This window comes from Eptatretus burgeri, chromosome 4, assembly GCF_056783735.1.
Source record: "Eptatretus burgeri isolate ZD-2024b chromosome 4, Ebu_testis_v1, whole genome shotgun sequence".
NCBI lineage: Eukaryota > Metazoa > Chordata > Myxini > Myxiniformes > Myxinidae > Eptatretus > Eptatretus burgeri.
In genome coordinates, this window is record NC_140964.1 from 112,726,605 (window position 1) to 112,753,568 (window position 26,964).

Here is a 26,964-nt window from a genome sequence, read left to right on the forward strand (position 1 = left end):
ACACACGAATTGTGATTACACACACACACGAATTGTGATTACACGCACACACGAATTGTGATTACACACACACACGAATTGTGAATACACACACACACACGCACACATGAATTGTGATTACACACACACACGCACACACGAATTGTGATTACACACACACACACGCACACACGAATTGTGATTACACACACACGCACACACGAATTGTGATTACACACACACACACGCACGGATTGTGATTACACACACGCACACACACACGAATTGTGATTACACACACACGCACACACGAAATGTGATTACACACACACACACACGCATGAATTGTGATTACACACACACACGCACGAATTGTGATTACACACACACACGAATTGTGATTACACACACACGCACACACGAATTGTGATTACACACACACGCACACACGAATTGTGATTACACACACACGCACACACGAATTGTGATTACACACACACACGCACACACAAATTGTGATTACACAAACACGCACACACAAATTGTGATTACACACACACGCACACACGAATTGTGATTACGCACACACCCGCACACACCAATTGTGATTACACACACGCACACACGAATTGTGATTACACACACACACGCACACACGAATTGTGATTACACACACACACACACCAATTGTGATTACACACACACACACCAATTGTGATTACACACACACACACCAATTGTGATTACACACACGCACACACGAATTGTGATTACACACACACACACACACCAATTGTGATTACACACACACACACACACCAATTGTGATTACACACACACACACACACCAATTGTGATTACACACACACACACACACACCAATTGTGATTACACACACATACACCAATTGTTATGACACACACACACACACACCAATTGTGATTACACACACACACACACCAATTGTGATTACACACACACACGAATTGTGATTACACACACACACACACGAATTGTGATTACACACACACACGAATTGTGATTACACACACACACGCACACACGAATTGTGATTACACACACACACAAATTGTGATTACACACACACGAATTGTGATTACACACACACACGAATTGTGATTACACACACACGCACACACGAATTGTGATTACACACACACACGCACACACGAATTGTGATTACACACACACGAATTGTGATTACACACACACACACACACACGCACACACACACACACACACGCATTGTGATTACACACACACACACGAATTGTGATTATACACACACACGCACACACGAATTGTGATTACACACACACACGCACACACGAATTGTGATTACGCACACACACGCACACACCAATTGTGATTACACACACACACACGCACACACGAATTGTGATTACACACACACACACACACACCAATTGTGATTACACACACACACACACACCAATTGTGATTACACACACACACACCAATTGTGATTACACACACACACACACACACACCAATTGTGATTACACACACACACCAATTGTGATTACACACACACACCAATTGTGATTACACACACACACACACCAATTGTGATTACACACACACACACACACACACACACACACACACACACACACCAATTGTGATCACACACACACACCAATTGTGATTACACACACACACACACGAATTGTGATTACACACACACACACGAATTGTGATTACACACACACACGAATTGTGATTACACACACACGCACACACGAATTGTGATTACACACACACACGCACACACGAATTGTGATTACACACACACGAATTGTGATTACACACACACACACGCACACACACACGAATTGTGATTACACACACACACGAATTGTGATTACACACACACACGAATTGTGATTACACACACACGCATTGTGATTACACACACACACACGAATTGTGATTATACACACACACGCACACACGGTGTGATTACACACACACACACGCACACACGAATTGTGATTACGCACACACACGCACACACGAATTGTGATTACGCACACACACGCACACACCAATTGTGATTACACACACACACGCACACACAAATTGTGATTACACACACGCGCGCACACATCAGTTGTGATTACACACACACTCACCAATTGTGATTACACACACACACACACACACACACCAATTGTGATTACACACACGCACACACCAATTGTGATTACACACACGCACACACGAATTGTGATTACACACACACACACACACACCAATTGTGATTACACACACACACCAATTGTGATTACACACACCAATTGTGATTACACACACACACACACACACCAATTGTGATTACACACACACACACCAATTGTGATTACACACACACACACACACACACACACACACCAATTGTGATCACACACACACACCAATTGTGATTACACACACACACGAATTGTGATTACACACACACACACACGAATTGTGATTACACACACACACACGAATTGTGATTACACACACACACGAATTGTGATTACACACACACGCACACACGAATTGTGATTACACACACACACGCACACACGAATTGTGATTACACACACACGAATTGTGATTACACACACACACACGCACACACACACGAATTGTGATTACACACACACACGAATTGTGATTACACACACACACGAATTGTGATTACACACACACGCATTGTGATTACACACACACACACGAATTGTGATTATACACACACACGCACACACGAATTGTGATTACACACACACACACGCACACACGAATTGTGATTACGCACACACACGCACACACGAATTGTGATTACGCACACACACGCACACACCAATTGTGATTACACACACACACGCACACACAAATTGTGATTACACACACACACGCACACACCAATTGTGATTACACACACACACACCAATTGTGATTACACACACACACACACACCAATTGTGATTACACACACGCACACACCAATTGTGATTACACACACGCACACACGAATTGTGATTACACACACACACACACCAATTGTGATTACACACACACACCAATTGTGATTACACACACCAATTGTGATTACACACACACACACACCAATTGTGATTACACACACACACACACACACCAATTGTGATTACACACACGCACACACGAATTGTGATTACACACACACACACCAATTGTGATTACACACACACACACCAATTGTGATTACACACACACACACCAATTGTGATTACACACACGCACACACGAATTGTGATTACACACACACACACACCAATTGTGATTACACACACACACACACCAATTGTGATTACACACACACACACACACCAATTGTGATTACACACACGCACACACGAATTGTGATTACACACACACACACACACCAATTGTGATTACACACACACACACACCAATTGTGATTACACACACACACACACACCAATTGTGATTACACAAACACACACCAATTGTTATGACACACACACACACCAATTGTTATGACACACACACACACACCAATTGTGATTACACACACACACACCAATTGTGATTACACACACACACGAATTGTGATTACACACACACACGAATTGTGATTACACACACACACGCACACACGAATTGTGATTACACACACACACGAATTGTGATTACACACACACACGCACACACGAATTGTGATTACACACACACACGAATTGTGATTACACACACACGAATTGTGATTACACACACACGCACACACGAATTGTGATTACACACACACGCACACACGAATTGTGATTACACACACACGCACACACGAATTGTGATTACACACACACGCACACACGAATTGTGATTACACACACACGAATTGTGATTACACACACACACGAATTGTGATTACACACACACGCACACACGAATTGTGATTACACACACACACACACACACGCACACACACACACACGCATTGTGATTACACACACACACACACGAATTGTGATTATACACACACACGCACACACGAATTGTGATTACACACACACACGCACACACGAATTGTGATTACGCACACACACGCACACACCAATTGTGATTACACACACACGCACACACGAATTGTGATTACACACACACACACACACACCAATTGTGATTACACACACACACACACCAATTGTGATTACACACACACACACACCAATTGTGATTACACACACACACCAATTGTGATTACACACACACACACACACCAATTGTGATTACACACACACACACACCAATTGTGATTACACACACACACACACACACACACCAATTGTGATCACACACACACACACCAATTGTGATTACACACACACACGAATTGTGAGTACACACACACACACACGAATTGTGATTACACACACACACACGAATTGTGATTACACACACACACACGAATTGTGATTACACACACACACGAATTGTGATTACACACACACGCACACACGAATTGTGATTACACACACACACGCACACACGAATTGTGATTACACACACACGAATTGTGATTACACACACACACACGCACACACACACGAATTGTGATTACACACACACACGAATTGTGATTACACACACACACGAATTGTGATTACACACACACACGCATTGTGATTACACACACACACGAATTGTGATTATACACACACACGCACACACGAATTGTGATTACACACACACACGCACACATGAATTGTGATTACGCACACACACGCACACACCAATTGTGATTACACACACACACGCACACACAAATTGTGATTACACACACACACGCACACACCAATTGTGATTACACACACACACACACCAATTGTGATTACACACACACACACACACACACACACACACACCAATTGTGATTACACACACGCACACACGAATTGTGATTACACACACACACGCACACACGAATTGTGATTACACACACACACACACACACCAATTGTGATTACACACACACACCAATTGTGATTACACACACACACACACACCAATTGTGATTACACACACACACACACACCAATTGTGATTACACACACACACACACACCAATTGTGATTACACACACGCACACACCAATTGTGATTACACACACACACACACCAATTGTGATTACACACACACACGCACACACCAATTGTGATTACACACACACACACACACCAATTGTGATTACACACACACACACCAATTGTGATTACACACACGCACACACCAATTGTGATTACACACACGCACACACCAATTGTGATTACACACACACACACACCAATTGTGATTACACACACGCACACACCAATTGTGATTACACACACACACGCACACACGAATTGTGATTACACACACACACGAATTGTGATTACACACACACACGCACACACGAATTGTGATTACACACACACACGCACACACGAATTGTGATTACACACACACGAATTGTGATTACACACACACACGAATTGTGATTACACACACACGAATTGTGATTACACACACGCACACAAGAATTGTGATTACACACACACACGCACACACGAATTGTGATTACACACACACGAATTGTGATTACACACACACACACACGCACACACACACGAATTGTGATTACACACACACACACGCATTGTGATTACACACACACACACGCACACACGAATTGTGATTACACACACACACGCATTGTGATTACACACACACACACGCACACACGAATTGTGATTACACACACACGAATTGTGATTACACACACACACACACACACCAATTGTGATTACACACACACGAATTGTGATTACACACACACACACACACACGAATTGTGATTACACACACACATACACACACACACACACACACACACACACACACACACACACACACACACACACACAGACACACTTGTTCACGTTACCCTCCCATGTTGCTCCCTCAGCGCCGCCACATCGTAAAAAGACCCGTGAATCCCTTCGCTTCGTTTGGGTGTCGATTTGAGGGGATCTTCTTCTTCTTCAGTTTGATCACATTTTCAGAGCCGCGACGATCTATAAACACCACACGGACCAACGAGCCTTGAACCAATTCACATCACTTTCAGGATTTCCCGCTCATTTTAAAAATGGCAAAGCCGCCTTCCACAGTCGGAAATGCTTCCGAGTTCAAGATGGCGGGAAATGTTCGGCAGATCCAATACGCCGATCCCCATCTCTTTAATTTTTTGAAATAGACGCAAACTGGGTCCGTCTTATTGAGGGAATTAATAAAACAAAAACACAGGCTTCATGACAAGCGGCTTGTAGAGCGTTCACCAAGTGGCTTAAGCACTCAAGCAAGCACACCACCGAAATGGCACTGTCGACGTGGCTCACAATCATCCGTTGATGAACGGCTGTCTTGGCAAGTGATTATCAATCTATACAGCGATTCGTCGGTTCGATGCTGTCCGACAGAAACCGTGACGACCTGTTCCAAAAGAAGGCTGTCTGAACGGAAGGAATCAAAATGGCGGCTAAAGACCCCTGCGAGGTGAAACTGGGTTGACCAAGGATAAGCCTTTCACAAAGGTAAGGCAGCAATAATTATCTTCAAGAGGATTGTTTAAATTTACCCAAATACACAGTTGTCAGTCATGTACTTCCTTGAAGTTCCCTTAGTATGCATGCAAAGTTTGGGGCTGCTCGGTGTCATGGTTTTGGAGTTATGAAGGAGACACAGACACACAGACACACACTATTATTATAGATAACTAAAGCACTCTGACGAAAGGTTAACATCCGAAACATCAAAGTCTCCATGCTTCCCACGATGCCAACTGTACTTTGATCAACGTTCTGTTGATTCCATCCATTGTTCAACACAGAATCCGGTCGAACATGGAATCCCAACACAGAATCTGATAAAACATGGAACCTGGTCCAATAGTGTAGTAGATAGTAGAAAAATCGTGCAAATTATGATACAAGCATCAAATTTGGCATTTCTGTTCTGCAGGGCTTTCGGATCAAATCTGCCCGATTGGCCATTTTAAAATACAAATTTTGAACAATTTGAAAAAAAAAAAAGAACTTCAAAAAAATTTGAAGTCACAGCTGGCTGAAATTCTTGAAGCGCAAGTGAACATCCCAGACAGAGAACCAAGGAGAGATGTAGACATCATTGATGGCTCAGCACTTATCAATGCCCTACCTCCACGCAGTTCAAAGATATTTGATGACTATGCTAAAGAAGACATCATCCCAAAGGTGGAATCCTATGGTGCCAGGTACGAGAGGGTGGACGTAGTGTTTGATGTGTACAAGAAGTCAAGTCTGAAGTCCGAGGCAAGGTCGAAAAGGGGGCAAGGAATCAGAATAAGAGTGACAGGAACCAGTAAGACCCCAAGTAACTGGAGAAGCTTTCTTCAAGATGACAGCAACAAGACTGAGCTGTTTCACTTCCTTGCGGAAAAGATGTGTGAAGCACAGACGACAAGCACAGTCATTGTCACAAAAGGAGAGATGCCATTAGCAACACAAGGAAGTCACTGGATGCTGTGTCTCCATGTTGTCACGAAGAAGCTGACACTCGAATATTTGTACACGCCAGGGATGCAACGACGGATGGTTGCAAGTCCTTTATCATTAAGGCTAATGACACGGACGTACTAGTCATAGCAATATCTGTACTGCCATCCTTACAGGAACTAGGTCTTAAGAACATGTGGATTGCCTTTGGCCAAGGAGCCAAGGCGCGATGGATTCCAATCCATGAGGTAGTTTCTGCAATAGGGCCTGAGAAAGCTAGAGGGATCCCATACTTCCATGCGTTCCCTGGGTGTGACGTCGTGTCTGCCTTCCGCGGTAAAGGGAAGAAAACTGCATGGCAGATTTGGAACGTCTTTGATGATGTTTCTGAAACATTCACCAATCTCAGCCAGCATCCAACATTGATTCGTGATCTTGACTTTTTTGAAGTTTTTTTTTTTTTATAATTTTTCAAAATTTGGATTTTCAAATGGCCAATCAGGCAGATTTGATTAGAATCCTCTGGAGAACAAATGTGCCAAATTTGATGCTTGTATCATCATTTGCACGATTCCTCTCAAAAATTGCTGTTATCTGCCCCACGACAACACAGAACCCTGTAAAAGATGGAGTCCTGTCCAACATGGAACCAAGGGTACATTTAAAGCATATAATTACGTAATTGTGTTTCACAATGATTATTTTATCAGTGGCTCTCTTTGAATTATTTTTGATTGCCAAAAAGTGTCTTCACAGGCATACCCCCATCAGGTGTGTGTGTGTATGTATGTATGTATGTATGTATGTATGTATATGTATACGTGTACGTGTACGTGTACGTGTACGTGTACGTGTACGTGTACGTGTACGTGTACGTGAGAAAGAGTGAAACAGATTCAGGATTCTTTTAAAATTAACATACATCATCCTTTTTGTTCAAGGCCTGCATTTCAGGTCTCCCCCCCCCCCCAAAAAAAAGAGGGAAACATCACTGCTTAAAAGAAAAGCACAATAATTTATTCATTTTCCGACTGGATTATCAGAAGCAGTGTTTGCTGATTCCCTTTTTTTCGCTTCTTTTCCCCACTGTGCATCTCAAAAACAAACACCCCACAGAGCTTTGAAAAATTCTTCACAGCACAGGGTTATCTGTTGTAATTTTCACAAATGAAACAAACTAACAAATTAATAGAAGCAGGATTTAAGGCTGAGGTTTGGAAGAGGCAGGATTGAAAGATGAGGGTGGGGGAGAGGGGTGGGGTGGATAATATTTTTGATGCATTATTACTGCACTGGCACATGGCCTAAAATTTTGGCCAGAATAATGAGGCAGTGGAGTTAGGAGGGAGGGAGATGGGGATGGTTGAGGTAGAGGTAAAGGAGTGGAAGGGATAAAGTATGCCATTTAAGCTCTTATTTCTAGTTGGGGTGTTGTTGTTCATCCCCCCCCCTCCACCCACCCCCTGGTCAGGTCAGGCCAGGTGTGGGAGCATGCACCAGAGCAGCGTGAACTCACCCCCACCATTTAATTCCTCTTTCCACTATTTCAATTCTCACCAGTGCCCACCACTGCTTATTACTAGCACACAGGACTGCCAAAGCTGTCTGAATCCTGCAAGTGGAAAAGTGAAGTATTTGGAGGGAGTGATGGTGTGCAGGAGATTTTGCATTAAGGTATATTAAGTATATACAGTGGTGCCGATAGAAAGTCTACACCCCCTTTCAAAATGTTAACCTTTTCTTACCTTATAGCCTGGAATTAAATTGCATTAAATCAGACTTTTCCACCTTTATTTACACATTATAACCCACAACTTCCAAGTGAAAAACCAATTCTACAAATTTCAGAAATTAATGAAAAATACAAAACGAGAATAACTTGGTTGGTTAAGTGTCCACCCCACCTCGAATGGCAATTGTACTTTAGTTCAGGTGGAACCAATCACCTTCAAAATCACACTCCAAGTTAATTGACCTCCACCTGTGTTAAATTGCAGTGATTCTGAATTTTTTTCAGAATAAAATCAGCTGTTCCAATAGGTTTCCTCTGTGAGTGGTGCATTTCACAGCAAAGACTAAACCATGAGCACCAAGGAGCTTTAAAAAGACCTATGGGGTGAAATTGTGGAAAGCACAAATCAGGGAATGAGTGTAAAAATATTGTAAAGGTCTTGAATATCCCTTGTAGGACAGTCAAGACAATAATTAAGAAGTGGAAGGCATATGGTACCACCAAGACCCTGCCAAGATCAGGCCATCCCTCCAAACTGCATGACCAAGCAAGGAGACTGATCAGAGAGGCCACCAAGAGGTCAATGTCAACTTTAAAAGAGCTACATGCCTTTATGCCACAGACTAGTCACTATGTACACGTGACAACAATACCCCAAGCACTCCAAATAGAAATGTATATATACACTCATATATATTGTTTGCTGATTTCCAAGAAGATGGCAGATGACTTTGAGCAAATGAGAGGGTTAATAAAACAGAGAAAGGGTGAGCAAGAGCAGAGGAACAGGATTTTAGGACACGTGGGCTGATGCCATCTGGGCCAGTTGCAGAATCTAAGTGGAGGTTTGACAGCAAACTCTCCACTTTGTCAGAAGAAAAGGACACAGAATTCAACCAAACCTCGATTTTTTCTACCCCCGTTAATCCACCCCAAACCCACCTCCTTCAAATTCCATGCTTTCCTTCCTGAAAGTCCCTGGAGTGTCCATTTTGTATATCCTGTGTTCCCCACCCAATCCCTCTCCCTTCCACAGATCTCAAAATGGTCGGTCAAAGATCTCTGTTTCCTGTTTCCCACTGTTTTGTCCTTCCCTCTCCCGCCCCTCTTGTCTCAATCCTCCCTGCTGCGAGTTGTGCGTTAGCTCTCATACGAGACTCGACAATGTATACAAAAAAAAACCAAAAAACATTCATCATCTGGTATGTACCAAAGTTCATTCACAGCATCAAAAAAATCTAGCCATAAGAGGCTCTACAGGGGATTGCCCCCAAAATAGGTATTTGCCTTTTTCTCAGAAACTAGACATGCAAATCCAATTAAACAAGCAAGACCACAACGTTCATCACCCACAATGTACCAAAGTTTGTTCATTACATGAAATAAAATCAGAGTCTAAAGGTGTGTATGGGGGGCTGCCCCCCAAAATATTATTGATTTATTCTCCGAACTGCACACACATTGTATTGATGAAACTTAACCACAACTTTCATCACCCATAATGATCCAAAGTTTGCTCACACCATAAAAAAAATTTGGGGGAGGTGTGGGGGAGTTGACCCCAAAATATATATCGTATTTGCTTTTGCTCAGAAACTACACTTGCAATTCCAATGAAACTTGATCTTAACCTTCATTGCCCAGAATGTACCTCCATGAATGTTTGTTCACACCATGAAAAAATTTGGGGTCGAAGGTAGTCTACGGTGGGGGGGGGGGCGGGTGCCCCCAAAATATGTATTTGCTTTCTTCTCTGAAACTATATATATATATATATATATATATATATATATATATATATATATATATATATATATATATATATATACATATACATATACATATACATATACATATACATATACATACATATACATACATATACATATATTGGCATCTTAGGGTCCTGAGTTTGAGCCCTTATCGTTGAATTAACACCAGGTGGGGTTGACTCAGCCAGTCATCCTTCCAAGGTCAGCGAAATGAGTACCAGTGTACTGGTATAGGGACACAGCATCAGCGGCACAACCTTGCTTCCAAGAAATGAAAGCTTCTATACATATTTTTATATATATATATATATATATATAGTGGGGGGGGGGCAGGTGCCCCCAAAATATGTATTTGCTTTCTTCTCTGAAATCATATATACATACATATATATATATATATATATATATATATATATATATATATATATATATATATATATATATATATGCAAAATTTTAGCAATTTCCTTCAACTCACTGACTCACTCTTCTTTCTGGTCATGTCTGTGCTGTAAAGCTGGGTTATCGTTTATTTGTGAATTCCCTTCTTTTCAAACTTTGCATTTTCAATCCAATGTACAACATGCTTTGTGTTTGTTTTTAACAAACAATCAAGTTGCTGGAGGGACATATGAAGCTGAAACAATGCATTAACAACATTAAAACACAATTGTCCTTATGATGTCATTACTTTATGATTTATCCAGTGTGTGTTTTACAATTGAATGAGACTGTGAGACGAGACAGTGTTGTGGTCATTTGGGATCGGCGAGCAGATAACACAACATGTGAGGATGGATGACATGATACAAGTTTGGTGTTTTTCTCCAGCACCTGTAAGCATCCTGGACACCTGGTGAGAAAATCCACAGCTTTTACAAGTGGCCCAGAGCAGCAATGGCTGATCTCACTGGGACTGGGATAAGAACACCAAGAAAAATAGACGGACAATTTACTCACATGACTTTTTACTTATAACCGTAAACATTACATAATACTGGACTTAATAAACCAATATAGCATTTTAAACTATAGTTTGCATTGTAACAAGAAATAACTATCCAAAGTGAATGGAAAACAACATTTGTGTTTTCATTTCATCCTCACAGTAAAATCAACTCGAGATTTCATGGAACACCTTCCCTACACAGTTCTGCAAAAGGTGAGTTTCCATATTGAATGACTGCCAGACACAGACAAAGCAAATTCCTTTTTTTAATCTCACTCCTCTCTGTGCATGTGAAATCTGGACGAATTCAGAGCGAAAGAACTGCTAAGCTACAGGTTCGTTTCACGATTCATGTTCAAAATCGAACATTCAATTGAAATTAAGTTGTTGCGTCATAAAGTCACGTTTGTAGACAGACAGACAACGTCAACCAATTGCTTTACCCCACTTTTCACTTCACATGTGTGGCATAATTATCGGGACTGGCAGGATGGTGTAAGTATAGGACACTCGTCTCCGAGCTGTCTGGCCAGGGTTTCAATTCTTACTGTTCTTGCGTATGGCAGCTTCACTGGCAGGTAGCTTTCATTTCTTGGAAGCAAGGTTGTGCCGCTGATGCTGTGTCCCTATACCAGTACACTGGTACTCATTTCGCTGACTTCGGAAGGATGACTGGCTGAGTCAACCCAACTTGGTGTTAATTCAACGGGTAAGTGCTCAAACTCAGGACCCTAAGATCCCAAGCCAACCACACTTACCACAAAGCCAACACCAGGCTTTGGGTTCCAATGAATGGCAGGGTGATTCATCAATGTGTGTGCTGTCTCTCGGATGGACGTTAAACGTGGCGTCCCGTCTGGCGGCATTCGTTGGTGGATGTTGAAGACCCCAAGGTGTCCTTCACGAAGAGTAGGCGAGCTATTGCCGGCACCACGAACAAATTCCAAATTGCTCGTCTCCAGCATACAGGGGTAACTGCATCAGGGGCACAACCGTGTCCTCAGGCAATGATGCACATTGAAGAAAAAGATCAATTAGCAATGGTACCCAGGTTTACTCCAAGACAAAGATGAGCTCAAGTCACAAGACCAAGTGACACCATGGCAGCACAGCTTCGATTTGACACCGGCGCCACTTACATGAAATTGTTTTTCATGTAAGGAATACAAGTGAGATCCTGAAAAAGGCATTTCTACATGGAAATGCCAAAAACATGGTGTCGGTGCCATGTCTTCACCTGTGTCGTTTATGACTCCCAACATCACAGGAGGTGCGTTCCCAACACAATACAACACAAAGTGTAGTCACAAAACACGACCTTGACAAAGTGACCTGCAATTTAGTCTGGTTTTTTTTTTGTAAAACTGTGGAATGCACCCACGGTTATAACTGCAAAAGACAGCTTTGATGATAGTTAGTTAAGATACCTTCTCATGAATAACAAGGCATTTCGGGATGAAATTATAATTACACACATCAGCTGATGCATTCCTCACTCTGTCAAGAAAGGATACAAAGAGGAATCGGTCTGATTCAACGTGTTTTATTTTCTGACTATGAAGGAAGGGTTGAAAATCCCTAAATCAGGAATATACAAGAATCAAAATAAGAATTGTTAGGGTGATTGAAAAGCGAGGAGAGAAAAAGAAGGTAGTGTACACACACAGACACACACACACAAACACACGCACACGCCAGCGATAGATTGTGTCCAAGAAGAGGGAAAGAGCAGATGAGGAATTTCTAGATTTCATCCAGAATTGCTTTCACAGTCACTTTGTATAAAAACGCATGAAGGAGGGGTGATGTTGGACCTCTTTTTAAGTAGTAATGGCCAATTTCTGCCACAGGTCAACAAGAGCTCCGCATTGCTGTTGTTACTCTGCACTCGCAAAGCAAAAAATGGGATTCAGCGAACGTACGTATTATGTCTCACAAGTGTCTGCATTTTGTAAAAAGCGTAAATTAAAAACCGTTCAGCGGAAGAAATTGAAACTTTATCACGTTGCATGATCACATGATATTGCAGTCACTCTTTTGAGGTCAACATCGGCCAAAGGTCGACAAAGGCCGAATTTCTAAAAGTGTCAATGTTCATCCGATTGATTTGAAATTTGAACAGAATTTTCAGATGACTTCACTGAATTCAACCAACAATTTTATTTTTGAGGTCAACGTAGACCAAAAGGTCAAGTCGGCAAAATTTCTTAAATCCTCAATTTTTATCCGATTGAAATGGAATTTGAAGATAATTTGCACATCAGGTCACTGAATTCAACTACCAGCTATTTTTTGAAGTCAACATTCTGGACACCTGGTGAGATATATGCATGGTGAGTACCAAAAGGTCAACATCTAGGCCAAATTTCTGAAATTGTCAATTTTCATCCAATTGACTTGAAATTTGAAGAGGATTTGCAAATTTGGTCATTGAATTCAACAACCACTGAATTTTTAAGGTCAGCATAGGTCAAAAGGTCAACATAGGCCAAGTTTCTGAAATCCTCAATTTTCATCCCATTGACTTGAAATTTGAACAGGATTTGCGTATCAAGTCACTACATTCAACCACCAACTATTTTTGAGGTCAAAATGTCAACATCGCCCTGATTTCTAAAATTGAGAGAAAGGGTTAAAAACTTCAGAGATATAATGATGATCTTAAAAAGTTGTGGACGAGTTATGACAAAACGAGGTGGATTTGAGATGGTTTGGTGACAAGAACAAGCCAATTCGATTTTGATTCAGATCCAGTGTATCAGTGTGATACAAAATGTAAACTGTTCAGCCTGGCAGAGGTATGCATTCCACCAAATTCCATTCTACTTTATTCTGTTTTTCCAAGTGGCATTCTACTTTATGAGTGATTTTTACCCCACGCGCATGAACCAAAAACCAGAGCTAAGCAATTGGCCGCATACGTACGTGTCTGCATTTTGTTAAAAGCATACATCGAAAACTGTTCAACAGAGGAAATTGAAACATTACCACATGTTACATGACCATTTGATATTGTGCATATTACTTGGATGATGCCTGTCCCCTGAGAACTTACATGGTGAATTAAACAAAGCCTAATGCCCAGAGATAAAAAAAACAACAACAGAAGAGTTGGCTTGCATCAAGTCCTTCTCAAGACTGCGTGGGGTGTGTATTCCATGAATACCATCTAGTTGTTGGGGGGTGATTTTGGAAATGTTGCACCTATTGGTCAGACAGCTGCCAGACCACACCCTCATTGATCACTTGACTTCACAAACCATGGCACCGAGAAAAAAATGATACAACCACCATCTTGGTTTTCTGGTGGGCCAAACACATTAGGCCTGTAGGCTTCTGATGATTATACACTGTTTGGGTATTTTTTACCCTCGCCGAAGGAGATGGTATTGCACGTGTCCATTTGTTTGTCTGTCTGTCTGCACAGGACTTTAGTGTTTTTCTCCACAACTGCTTGTCGGATTGAGACGAAATTTTCACCACAGGATCAACTACTCATGTGGAATGTTGTATTGATAATTATGATGTCATACGTCATGTGGTGTGGCAGCCATGTTGGAAAAAACGGGAAAAATTTGGACCTCTGTATCGCTGAAACCGTAACAAGAAAAAAATTGAAACTTGGCACATGGCAAGTACTCCTCATGGGGAATAAGTGTGATTTTTTTTGAGACATCAGAGGTGCCTTCGTTATGACATAATTGCATCTGTAGAATGCTACATCTGATCAGCATGAAAAAATTTGAGCATCATCTTGGGATAAAATGGTCCACAGTAAAAAATTTGATGACATCATCAGTCACATGATTCAGCACCCATATTGTTTTTTTGTTTTTTTTTAAATACATTCAAAAATTTTCTTCTCTGAAATGGCTGAACAGATTGAGGTGAACATTTGCAAGTATGACTGCCTACCCATCTGGAACAAAATGTTCACACACATGTTGTCATCAGGCACATGGTTTGGCAGCCATATTGGATTTACCCGAAAACCAATAAAAAAAAATCTTCTCCAGAACGGCTGGACAGAGCGAGGGGAAAATTCACACAAATGTTCCAGAGGTCTTGGAAATACTAAGGTATTCACGAATAATTGATGTCACATGGTCTGGTAGCCATATTGGATTGAGCAAAATTCTTTTTCTTGAACCGCTCAATCAACTGACATGAAACTTAACATTTATGATCAAGTAGTGATGGGGAATATATATATATATATATATATATATAATTTCAACTTGATTGGACACATAGTCTAGCAGCCAGCATTATTTAATTATTTGATCTGGGTTTGTTTGTTTTTTTTTTAAAAATTTTGAATCAGGCTCATTGAGCTGTGCCTTGGGTGGAGGAGTAGCAGCTGAAATGTGAATCCTATCCAGGTACCTCCTGATTACTTCATATTTGCTTTTTGCTTGTTCGGGTTCCTTCTCATTACTCCAATACACGACTGTATCTATTTGGTCTTCACTTTGATTTGAATTGAATTTTTTTTAATCACATTCTGAATTAAATTGAAAAATAATAAAAATAAAAAAAACGTCATGGGTCAGGATAATATCTGATGATGAGATATCTGATGATATCTGATGGTCAGGATGATGAGAAACGGATGATATCTGATGCAGATACCATCAGATATCTGCAGGGTCAGGTGTCCAATCCAAGCAGGGTTGCATCAGATAGGGACGTCTTGGTACCTGGTCATTACTGCCAGCATTTCGAAAGTGGCAGTTCTAATTATGTCTCTTATTAATTACGTAACACACCAGTACACAAATGCCACACAAAATACACCACATAAAACGACACAGACACCACACAAAACAAGTCCTGGTGAGGGTCTGCAATCTCTGATTACTCTTTTTCTTGTTTTCTTGTGTTTTTTTGCGGCGCAGGTAGTGACCACAGTGTGGTCATTCTTATTAAGTAATAATCTTAACATACTAAAGAAGGTGAAGGTAGGAGAGCATTTAGGGAAAAGAGCTCATAAGATGGTATGTGCAAGGATTTTGTTAAGAGTAAAGTTCAGGATAGTCGAGTAAGACTATTAGAATGGGCCAACTGAGCCTACTGGGCACCCCCCACCACCTCTCTAAATGGTTTAACTTGATGTGCACAATTGTGTTCATTGTTGTCCCCTTATATGACAAAAAGATGTTAATATTGAAATAACTCTTCGTCTGTTGGGTTTTTAATCGCATTATTAAAAGCCTGGTATATTTAGGGATTTAGCTCGTCATGGACTTCTTCTGAGCTTAACAGATAAGGTGGCTGCCTTGAGATCTCAGGGTCTTGAGTTTGAGCCCCTGTTTTCACCAATAAATAACACCATATGGGTTGACTTAGCCTGTCATCCTTATGAGGTCCGCAAAATGAGTACCAGCTTACTGGAAACAGGGGGCACTGCATCAGTGGCACTGCTTGTTTATGATGCAAGTTCAAGTATTGTGTTAATGATACAAAATATATTGAAGTATTCTTATAATCAGTTCTCAACTTGGAAATAAGGAGAGCACAAGCCACACACAATCCATGTACGATATGTAGTACTGCACTGATATCCAATCACACTACCAGTGTTGCACCCTGAAGTTTGGGCTTGACCTTCTGCCAATGTAACATGCTGGTAGGGAACCTTCTTTGTTATGTCAAACTGAGGGGACATCCAGATTGGAGCCTCCAGGAGCTTCAGAACCCACTACACCCTGCATCACAATTCCATGTGTGGTTTGAGTTGAACTTGAACCTCTTAAGCTTGAGAGCAACTGATCAAAATTGTCAAAATCAGAATGGAAAACAGAGGGTACATCAGGCTGGTGAACAATCTGTGTTGATGGTATGCTGAAAAGTTTGCTCAAGTGCTTGTGCAATAGCAGTTTCATGTTCGAGAGAAAATGAATAACTCTCAGAATGGCCAAACCTATTCATAAGTGTAATTAAATATGCATTTTGAAACAGATGTCTGAGTGTCATGCAAATGAGGATATGCTTGGCCATCTTCCACTGTTCATTCCTAGCTCCTCTACAGATGCCCGAACCTATGGGTATGACAAGTCTAATGACTTACAGTGAATGATTTGATTGCTTTCCAGATATCACATAATTGAGAAACTTCCCAAGTTGGGGCAGGAGAGCATCATCCACACTTTCCAGGTATTGTGGGCCAAATTAATGTCTCTAACTTCTCAAAATCATCGATAATGGTTCTTTGTCGAAGAAGTTCCACTTCGGCAACCATTTCTCCAGCGCCAAGATCATGTGCACTTTTGATTGCTTCGTCGACACTGATGCTGGAGTTGTACATGAGAAAGCTCTGAAATTTCCCCTTGTCATTTAGATCATCGCTTTCAAGCTTACTTTATTGGCACTTCAGGTTTGGAAAGGGAGTGCTATTAAGAACAGATATAGAGTGCTTGCAAAGGTCGCTTCACTTCATGATTTTGCATTTATGCAAAATGTCATCATCCGTGACATTACATACACTTCTGAAAGTCTCGTCATGGGCTTCTTCTAGGTTCCCTTGTTTAATTTTCCCAACTTCACCAGTGCTTCTCAAATTAACTGGCTCTATTGTAATCAAACTTTGATGCGTTCTCTGTTGTCCAAAAACTTTAGCCCTAACTCCTTTCAAACCACCTTTCTTGCAAAATATGCCTCCTCCTACTTATGCAGTACAAGGCAACAGGTAGCATCATTGGTTGTGCCACTGATGTAATTCTCCTATTATCAGTACACTGGTACTCATTTTTCCAACCTCAGAAGGATGACAGGCTGACACAACCCCACCTGGTGTTAATTCAACAGCAAAAGGGGCTCAAACTCAGGACCTTAAGATCCCAAGCCAGACACCCTAACCATTAAGCCAACACCAGCTTGCAAAATAAGCTATCAGGTTGAAATGTATGATGGCGTCTGTCACTTGAAGATCGTCGTGTGACACGGCAAGTTGACGGACCTGCTTAATCACTTTCACATTGGGTCAACCGATGAGGATTAATCTTAAACTTCTGGTAACAGTCTCGATGGTAGCCATGCTCTTCTGACCATTCTTCTGCAATGTGCTTGCGGTGCTCTTCCGAAGGTAGAGGAGAACATGCATGTTGAGAGAGTCTCTGGTTAGGAAAATCTTTCAGTTTTTTTTAACCTGATGTCAATGGGATATTTTGACTGAGACAGGACGGTGAATGATCCATGCTTCGAACATGTGCAATGAAGCACACAAACCAGGTGAACCTTTTGCTCTCTAACTTCATTTACTTGTGGGGCAGGATATTTGCATTTTTTTGCTTTTCTTGGGCTCTCCTCCATCCTGGAATCATCAGATATCTGAAATTTATTGATGAAAAGAAACACGAGAAACATGAAAAGAAACCTGCATTAGTAAAGCACAAATTCAAAGACGACTTCAACATTTAATATATAAAGCTCTTTCTCGCCACTGACCCACTGACTCACTCACCAATTCACTGACTGACTCACTGATGATATTAAAGATTGTTACCTTCTGTGTGATGTCGAAAGCCGAAATTTTGTGTGCCGATGGATATCGAAGCCGATATACCAAGAAAAATCACAGAACCATTGAAAAACGTCCGTAAATGAAAATATAAATAAATGAATATTAATAAATGAAAAATCAAATGCAGGTGAGCGATCCGAGACAATGGGGAAGCAGGGCTCATTCATGCTTACAATGTGGAAGCACACCCCGCTAGTATTTTGTATCATGAACACAAGATTTGAAATGGACATGTTCATCAATCTTTGTTTGGTTATCGTGCTTGGGACAATGAAGTAACATGCCAAGTTTGGTTTCACTTGAGCTAGTAACTGCTGAGCGATAGCAACATCAATGCACAAATTTCATGAACCTCAAGAAACGGTCAAATTGCTACAAAATTGTCATAGGTTCCAATCGTGTGTTAAAAACATAGAGGAAAAGGGTTATTTCAGTGTTAACATCTTTTTTTTTTCCATCTTTGGACACATCGATGAACACAATCATGCACATCAGGTTCAATCATCGAGGTGAGGGTGCACCGATGCATGAACCCGCTTGGCCCGTGGATGAACCCTCATGGCCGCCCATGAACCCTATTAGATTTCAGGAAGGTAAACTTTGAGGGTATGAGGAGAGAGTTAGGTGCTGTACATTTGGATAAGCTAACAAGAGAGCAATCGGCATCAGAGAGCAGCCTTCAAGGAGTAAGTGTATTTCAGTGAGGTGTAAATCAAGAGGCAGAAAGAGATGGGGGTGGTCGCACAGGGAAGTTACAAGAGTGCTACTAATGCAAAGCAGAAGGGATTTATTTCATATAAAACAACAGACCAAGAGTCAGACTCGTACAAGTATAAGTGTAAACAGAGGCAAGTCTATGAAAATAACTAAGTAAGCCAAAAGAGAGCAGGAGAAGAATATGGAGATGAATACTAAGCATAATATCAAGGCATTGTTACCCCATGCACGCGAAGCAAAAAGCAATTGGTTCATGTCCGTCTGTCCAAATGTTTGTCTGTCTGTCTGTCTGTCATCAGTTTATGATCGTGAATTTGTGATTGAGGAGCAACTTATTTAAATTGAATTTTATATTTTGAACACGAATCGGAACATGAATAGGAAGACAGGTTTGATGTGTAACTGTACTTTGGTTCTGAATTTGTCCCGATCGCACATGTGCAGAGAGGAGTGAGATTATATTTTCTCTGTCTGCCCGTCAGTGAAACAAAATTGAAAATAATTCCGAACAAGAAAGTTATTGGTTTAAGGATGTTATAAAGGACATATACAACAGGCATGAATAACTAATGAACTCATGTAACATGTCAGGAATGGTGATGTAACAGACACTGGGGAAAACGACGGTAAAACCTGGAATTAATTTATTCGTAGGCCTTTTAAACCTCTTCAAAACTTTATTTAAACCGAAGGAGCAAGTTTCCCGCGTCCGTAAGGTATTCCAAACGGGGTAGGGATTTTTGGTGCCAAAAATGCAAACACCCAGCAGGCACACAACGTTGTTGCAACGTCGTTTGCCAGTTCTATCCTGACGTCAGAATTGGGTCAGTGGGAAGTTGTTTTTGCAACACCCATGACATCGGTTTTCAACGTTGTGACAACGTTGAAATCTGACGTTGTTGCAGCGTCGTGTTCTAGTTGTACCTGACGTCAGGATTGGGTCAGTGGGAAGTTGTATTTGCAACTCCCATGACGTCAGATTTCAACGTTGTCACAACATTGAAGCATGACATTAGTTTTCAACTTTATCACAACATTCACAAAATGGAGTTTTTGTTTTTACCCTTTTCTTTGCACGCCAAATAAACGAACATTGCAGTGCATGACACCCTTCAGCTTCCAGCTTGATCGAGCCCTCGACCTGTAGGTCTGGGGCCAGCGGAGCACCGCTGTTCCACCGGTGCCATTATTAAAATATTGAAGTTGTATTGCAACATCATTACATTGCAGAGTAACACACAATGACCACAACTTGAAAACAACTGTAATTAATAATAATTTATCATCACGTATCACGCAGAGGATTATTGCGGCAAAAATATACAAGCAGTATTAACAATAATAATATCTTTATTCGTACCAAAAAAAGCACACTCAAATACAAACATACAAAAAATAAAAGTAGATACCATTGCAATTGAGAAACATATACTAAAAATTGGAAATAAAAATAAATACCACATGGGTAAAAGTCGTAAATACCTTTTTGACAAATTCACTTTGTGCAAAGCACAGTTAACAATTCAAATTCAGAAAGTTCTGCTCCAGAGAGGAACTGTGGAGCTTCTTCTCTCTCAAATATAATTGACTGCACAAAGGCACCTTTAAGTACAATAACATCATCATGCAGTGTTAGTAAAACTGCTGATAATTCTATGCTTGCATACATTAAATGGGAATTAGGAGCATAAAAGGTATTGACCGATAACTTACATTTATATAAAATGTAATTAAAAGTTTTAGCGACTGATGACATACTACCCATTGTTACAAGATTCATAATTAAGCAACCTCAGGTAAGAATTATGAGAAGACGAAGAACCACATTTAAATTTTGCTATACGACATAATAGTTGACATTCAATAGGTAGAAATTCAGCAATGACTGGTAAAAGAGGACAATATGGGTCCTACTTGGGAAGTCAAACACCTTTCTGATAGAATTTCTCCATGATATATATATTACAGTAGACTAGGCATAAGTCGGCAGCGTGTAACTCGTCACTTCGCCTAAGTCGGCAGCGTCAAAAAGTCCAGAATTTATCTCATGTTAAATCCCTTTGAATAAAGGGTCATCCCTCTGTAAGTCGTCATCTCTAAGTCGTCAGATGTTGTCCGTTCCCACGTAATGGAAACTCAAGTAAATTACCACTCCTAACTCGTCACGCGGAACTGCTGCCTCCTGAGAATCGCGATTTCATGGAATCGTGATGCTCGCTCATTGGTTTACACCGCCAGTGATAGGCTATTTATAACTGCGTACACACGTTGATCGCACTGCAGGCAGGACAATGGCGACTAAGCGTAAGCTTACAACTAAAACCTACCAAGAAAAATACGACATTATCCAGTTTTGTGAGGCAAACCCACTGATGAAGAAAACAGCCATAGCTGAGAAGTTCGACATCAAACAGCAGACATTGAACGATATCTTGAAGAATAAGGGCAAGATATTTGGACAAGTGGAGGAGATCGCGAGGCCGGTAGCAAGTGTGAAACGTGTGAAATGTGTGTCCTTTGAAGATGTCGATGACGCGCTCATCATCTGGTTTCGGCAAATGTCGGCTCAGCCAAATATTCGGTTGGACAGTGAAATGTTGCTGCTGAAGGCACGTAAATTCGCTGCGGACCTCGGGCATAATGATGCCGAGACCTTGCCGATGCACTGGATAGACTGATTCAAAGTGAGGTGGGGAATCGGCAAGGTCAAGAGGTGCAGCGAATCAGGCAGCGTGGATTCGGCAGTGGTGCACGACTGGAAGGATGGCAAATTGAAAGACATCTTGGAAAGGTATCAGCCTCGGGACGTGTACAATGCCGATGAGACTGGGCTTTTCTGGCAAATGCTGCCAGAAAAGCCTCTGGGGTTCGTTGGTCAATCCCATCATGGTGATAAGCAGGCGAAGTTGTTGTCTTACAGTTGTTCATGATATTTACTTTTGATAAAGTGATTCATGAATTCCATCTTTGCTTGATCACTTTCCAACTCACCAATGAACCCCCACCTATGCCCCGAGGATTGTGTATTCCTTTTGGTACAATAGCCGGCTCTCACACATACGTGTCCAGGCCACGCGCGACTTCATCCTTCACCCCACAGTCATCATGAATGTTCACATACGCGCAAGTCGTCACATTTCTAAGTCGTCACTTTTTTCTCGGTCCCGATAGTGACGACTTACGCCTAGTATATATATATATATATATATATATATATATATATATATATATATATATATATATATATATATATATATATATATATATATATATATATATAAGAAATATTTAACCTCCGCCATCTTCGAAGATGGACGGAGGTTACTGTTTTCACCCCTTTCTGTTTGTTTGCTTGTGAACAGTATTACGGAAAAACTCCTCGACGGATTTCGACGAAACTTGGTGAGGGGGGGGGGGGGTAGGTATGGTCCAAGGATCATGCCATTAAATTTTGGACTTGGTTCCCCCACCCCAAAAAAATTGAGAAATTTTTTTTTTTTTGCATTTCTACATGTTTTAAGTGATTTCCAACCCCCCCCCCCCAAAAAAAAAATGTTGGAGAAAAGAACTATAACTGTCAGCACTGTTGACATCATATTTAATGAATAAGATATAAGGTTCACTTAAGTGACCCAGCAGTATTGGAGGCGGAGGTTTTGCACTCTCCCGAGTGCTCCCCCTGCAGTTTTACTTGTTATGTCCCACAGCAGGCATCAATAGAATGAGATGCATAAAGACTTAAACAGATGATACTTGACATATGAACAGTGCATAAAATTATATAAAACTGAATTACAATCAGGCAAATCAATGAGACCAAATATATATCTATGTGTGTGTATTCATACAAAGAAAAAATATAAATCTAACATCATTAAGTATGAAAACACCATTTTAAATGCATCTCACATAAATAATTCCAAAACACAAAAAAATTAATTTGTTGGGTGTTTTCAATCTTAATTTCACAAGAAAATAAAATAACTTCATTCTGCATAAAAGTATATGTAAATATTTTCACAATGTAAACTTAGGCTGGGTTTCCAACATACAACATTACAATTAACTATGCTGCAAATTCTTAATAATCAAGGACGTGGACGGCTGGCACAGCGTGTTGCTGTTACGCGTTATTACTACACTAGTACGTGTCCGTACGTGCGTGCCCGTACGTGCAAAAAAACAACAACTTTCAAACAAACACACAGGCCATTCCTTCGCTCTCGTAAATGACGACTGGATTGGGGCATTGTGTTAAGAATACAGTAAGTCATCACTATCCGGAAGTCCATACGTTGTAACCCGTAATGGGGAACGCGGCTGAGGATCTCTTCCCCATCGGCCACGCCTACGCAGTTGGTTTGGTAAACAAATGGCCATAACTTGGGAAGCACTTGTCCAATTAATATCAAAGCTTGAAAAGGCACACACTCAGGTCCCCAGCAATATAGCTGGCAAGTTTCAATTAGATCGGATCAGTGGTTGTCGAGAAACAGCGGAGACACACACACACACACACACACACACACACACACACACACACACACACACACACACACACACACACACACACACACACACACACACACACACACACACGCACACGCACACACACACAGCTGGAATTATAGATCGATGAGGGCTTGTTCCTGCCCACACCTCCACACCGATCAGGGGCATATTTCAAATGTTGTGATATGGCAGTGTCCACATCTGCCTCTGTTGCTGTTGGCTGACTGGTCATGGTACTGTCTGAAAAATAATAAGAATTTCCACTTCGTATATATTTGGCTTTATGATCATCGAACAAGACTTGCAATGTCAATTACGCTCAATTCATGCACATTATAAACTGTCATTTAGCAGAATTCATTACCTCTCACAACTTTATAAAAATTCAGGTTCCGGAAAGGTCTCTTCCCATTCTTTCCACACAAATTGTATGTGGACATCACAGCATTGGACATTCACCCTTATTTTAGAAAATAAAAACAATTTAGTACACCAGTGTTCGAAGCAGCTTGTAACAAGTTTTAAGTTCCACTGCCCTTAAAAAGCCTCAATTAATATAATTCTTAATAATATAAAGTTATTTTCATGTCTTTTGATAATCATTTTACCAAAGGAAAACAATTGTGCACCGAAAAACTTGAACAATTCCCCTATAATGACAAACTACCACAATGAAGGCTTCATTGTTACAAGCGGCAGTTTGTCGGCGGCCAAAGGGTTAATATTTTTTTTTTATGACAAAACCGCATTTTTCGGCGAACAATAACTGACAATTGTTTTCCTTTTGCCTTTGGTTAGGCCTAACTCGTTAAAAGAAGACATAAAAAATAATATATTATAAAAATATATATATATATATTAATTGAGGTTTTTTTTAAGGGCAGTGAAATTTTAAATTGGTTACATTGTGGAACAATTCAGTAATTCGTCGGACACGAACGGCCGAAGCATTATCCACACCAGAAAAATATTTTTAAAGGTTCTGAACCAATTAAACTTGTCCAAAGTAATTTTTACAGAATCCACTTTTTGCCACAGAGCGGTGTTTTTTTTTGTTTTTTTTTCTCACCAGGCCCGTGGAAAAACGAATTCATTATTTACCGTCGATTTCTCCACACGATCAGGGCCATGTCAGGGGAGGGCCATATCAGGGGAGGGCCATATCAGGGCCATGTCAGGGGAGGGCCATATCAGGGGAGGGCCATATCAGGGGAGGGCCATATCAGGGGAGGGCCATATCAGCGACAGCTAAACGTGATAAACGAACGATGAAATCGGGTGTTAGAGGATTCGATCGTCAGATGCCGTTCGAGTCCAATGGTCGAACCACGATCGAGTGGCCCGAAGGTCTCGGGAGAGTTTCCATTGAATGTAACGATGTAGATTCCATCACACCCGTAACAGGAACACATCATGGATTCTGTGATCTTTAAAACGTCCAAAAACAAAAGCTAAGACATAAAATCGATTTATAACATTATACTAACGAAAAATGATCACGGCGGAAGATAACTTTAACTATAAAAGCGGAAGTCTTCTGCAGATTAAGGCGGATTGTCTGTCACACTCAGAAACAGCTGAAAGTTCACAAGTTTAACCAAACCTTGCAAATGGCGGCTCGTGATGCGGAAATAGGAATTAGCCAATCAGATCTCTCCTCCGGTGAAAGGCAGACACAACCACACACGTCACGAGGTGGAATAGCGGTCACCATGGCAACACACGAGGCAGAAAAAACAGTTTTGCATAATCGCGGGGCGTGCTGCGGCTGTACCGCGTCGTGATCTGGTTGTACAACCAAGCGGCCGACTCCCGATGTCGTGAATCTTTCATACTGACGTCGTGTGCCTGCTGTGCGGTGTCTTCTGTCATCGAACCGGTAAGCTGGGAGCAACGATTCTTCTTTATTGCCACATCTGATGCGATTTAAATGCTCAAATGGTGGCAAAGTGCTCCATTTGAAACTGTTTGTTTGTCCATAATAAAAAAATTTTATTGGTGTCGGCGCCAATGACCAATTGCAAATGAATAGTGGAATTATATACTTGAACACTGTAGAACATAAATCGCCTTCGTAATACTTCCAAGAACCTCCAGTTTAGCAGTAGAGGTCGTCGATATGCCGACGTGTGATGCTGATTGACGCTGTGTTCCATGGTGATCAATATAAAGCC

At 41.0% G+C, this 26,964-nt stretch overlaps 1 protein-coding gene across 2 annotated transcripts in view; it reads right to left on the reverse strand.

Moving 5' to 3' along the window:
* Positions 1-26,471, reverse strand: part of LOC147028909 (neurexophilin-1-like) — a 42,296-nt gene extending 15,825 nt beyond the window's left edge. The window contains exons 1-2 of one of the 2 annotated variants that reach the window (XM_085879753.1): positions 26,278-26,339; positions 11,925-12,006 (exon numbers count right to left, since the gene is read on the reverse strand). The gene's annotated coding sequence lies outside the window, so the exon portion shown is untranslated. Of the gene's footprint in view, positions 1-11,924; positions 12,007-26,277; positions 26,340-26,393 lie in introns of those variants that run through there. The other variant, XM_085879755.1, reaches the window with a different exon arrangement.
* Between the last annotated feature and the right edge of the window lie 493 nt (positions 26,472-26,964).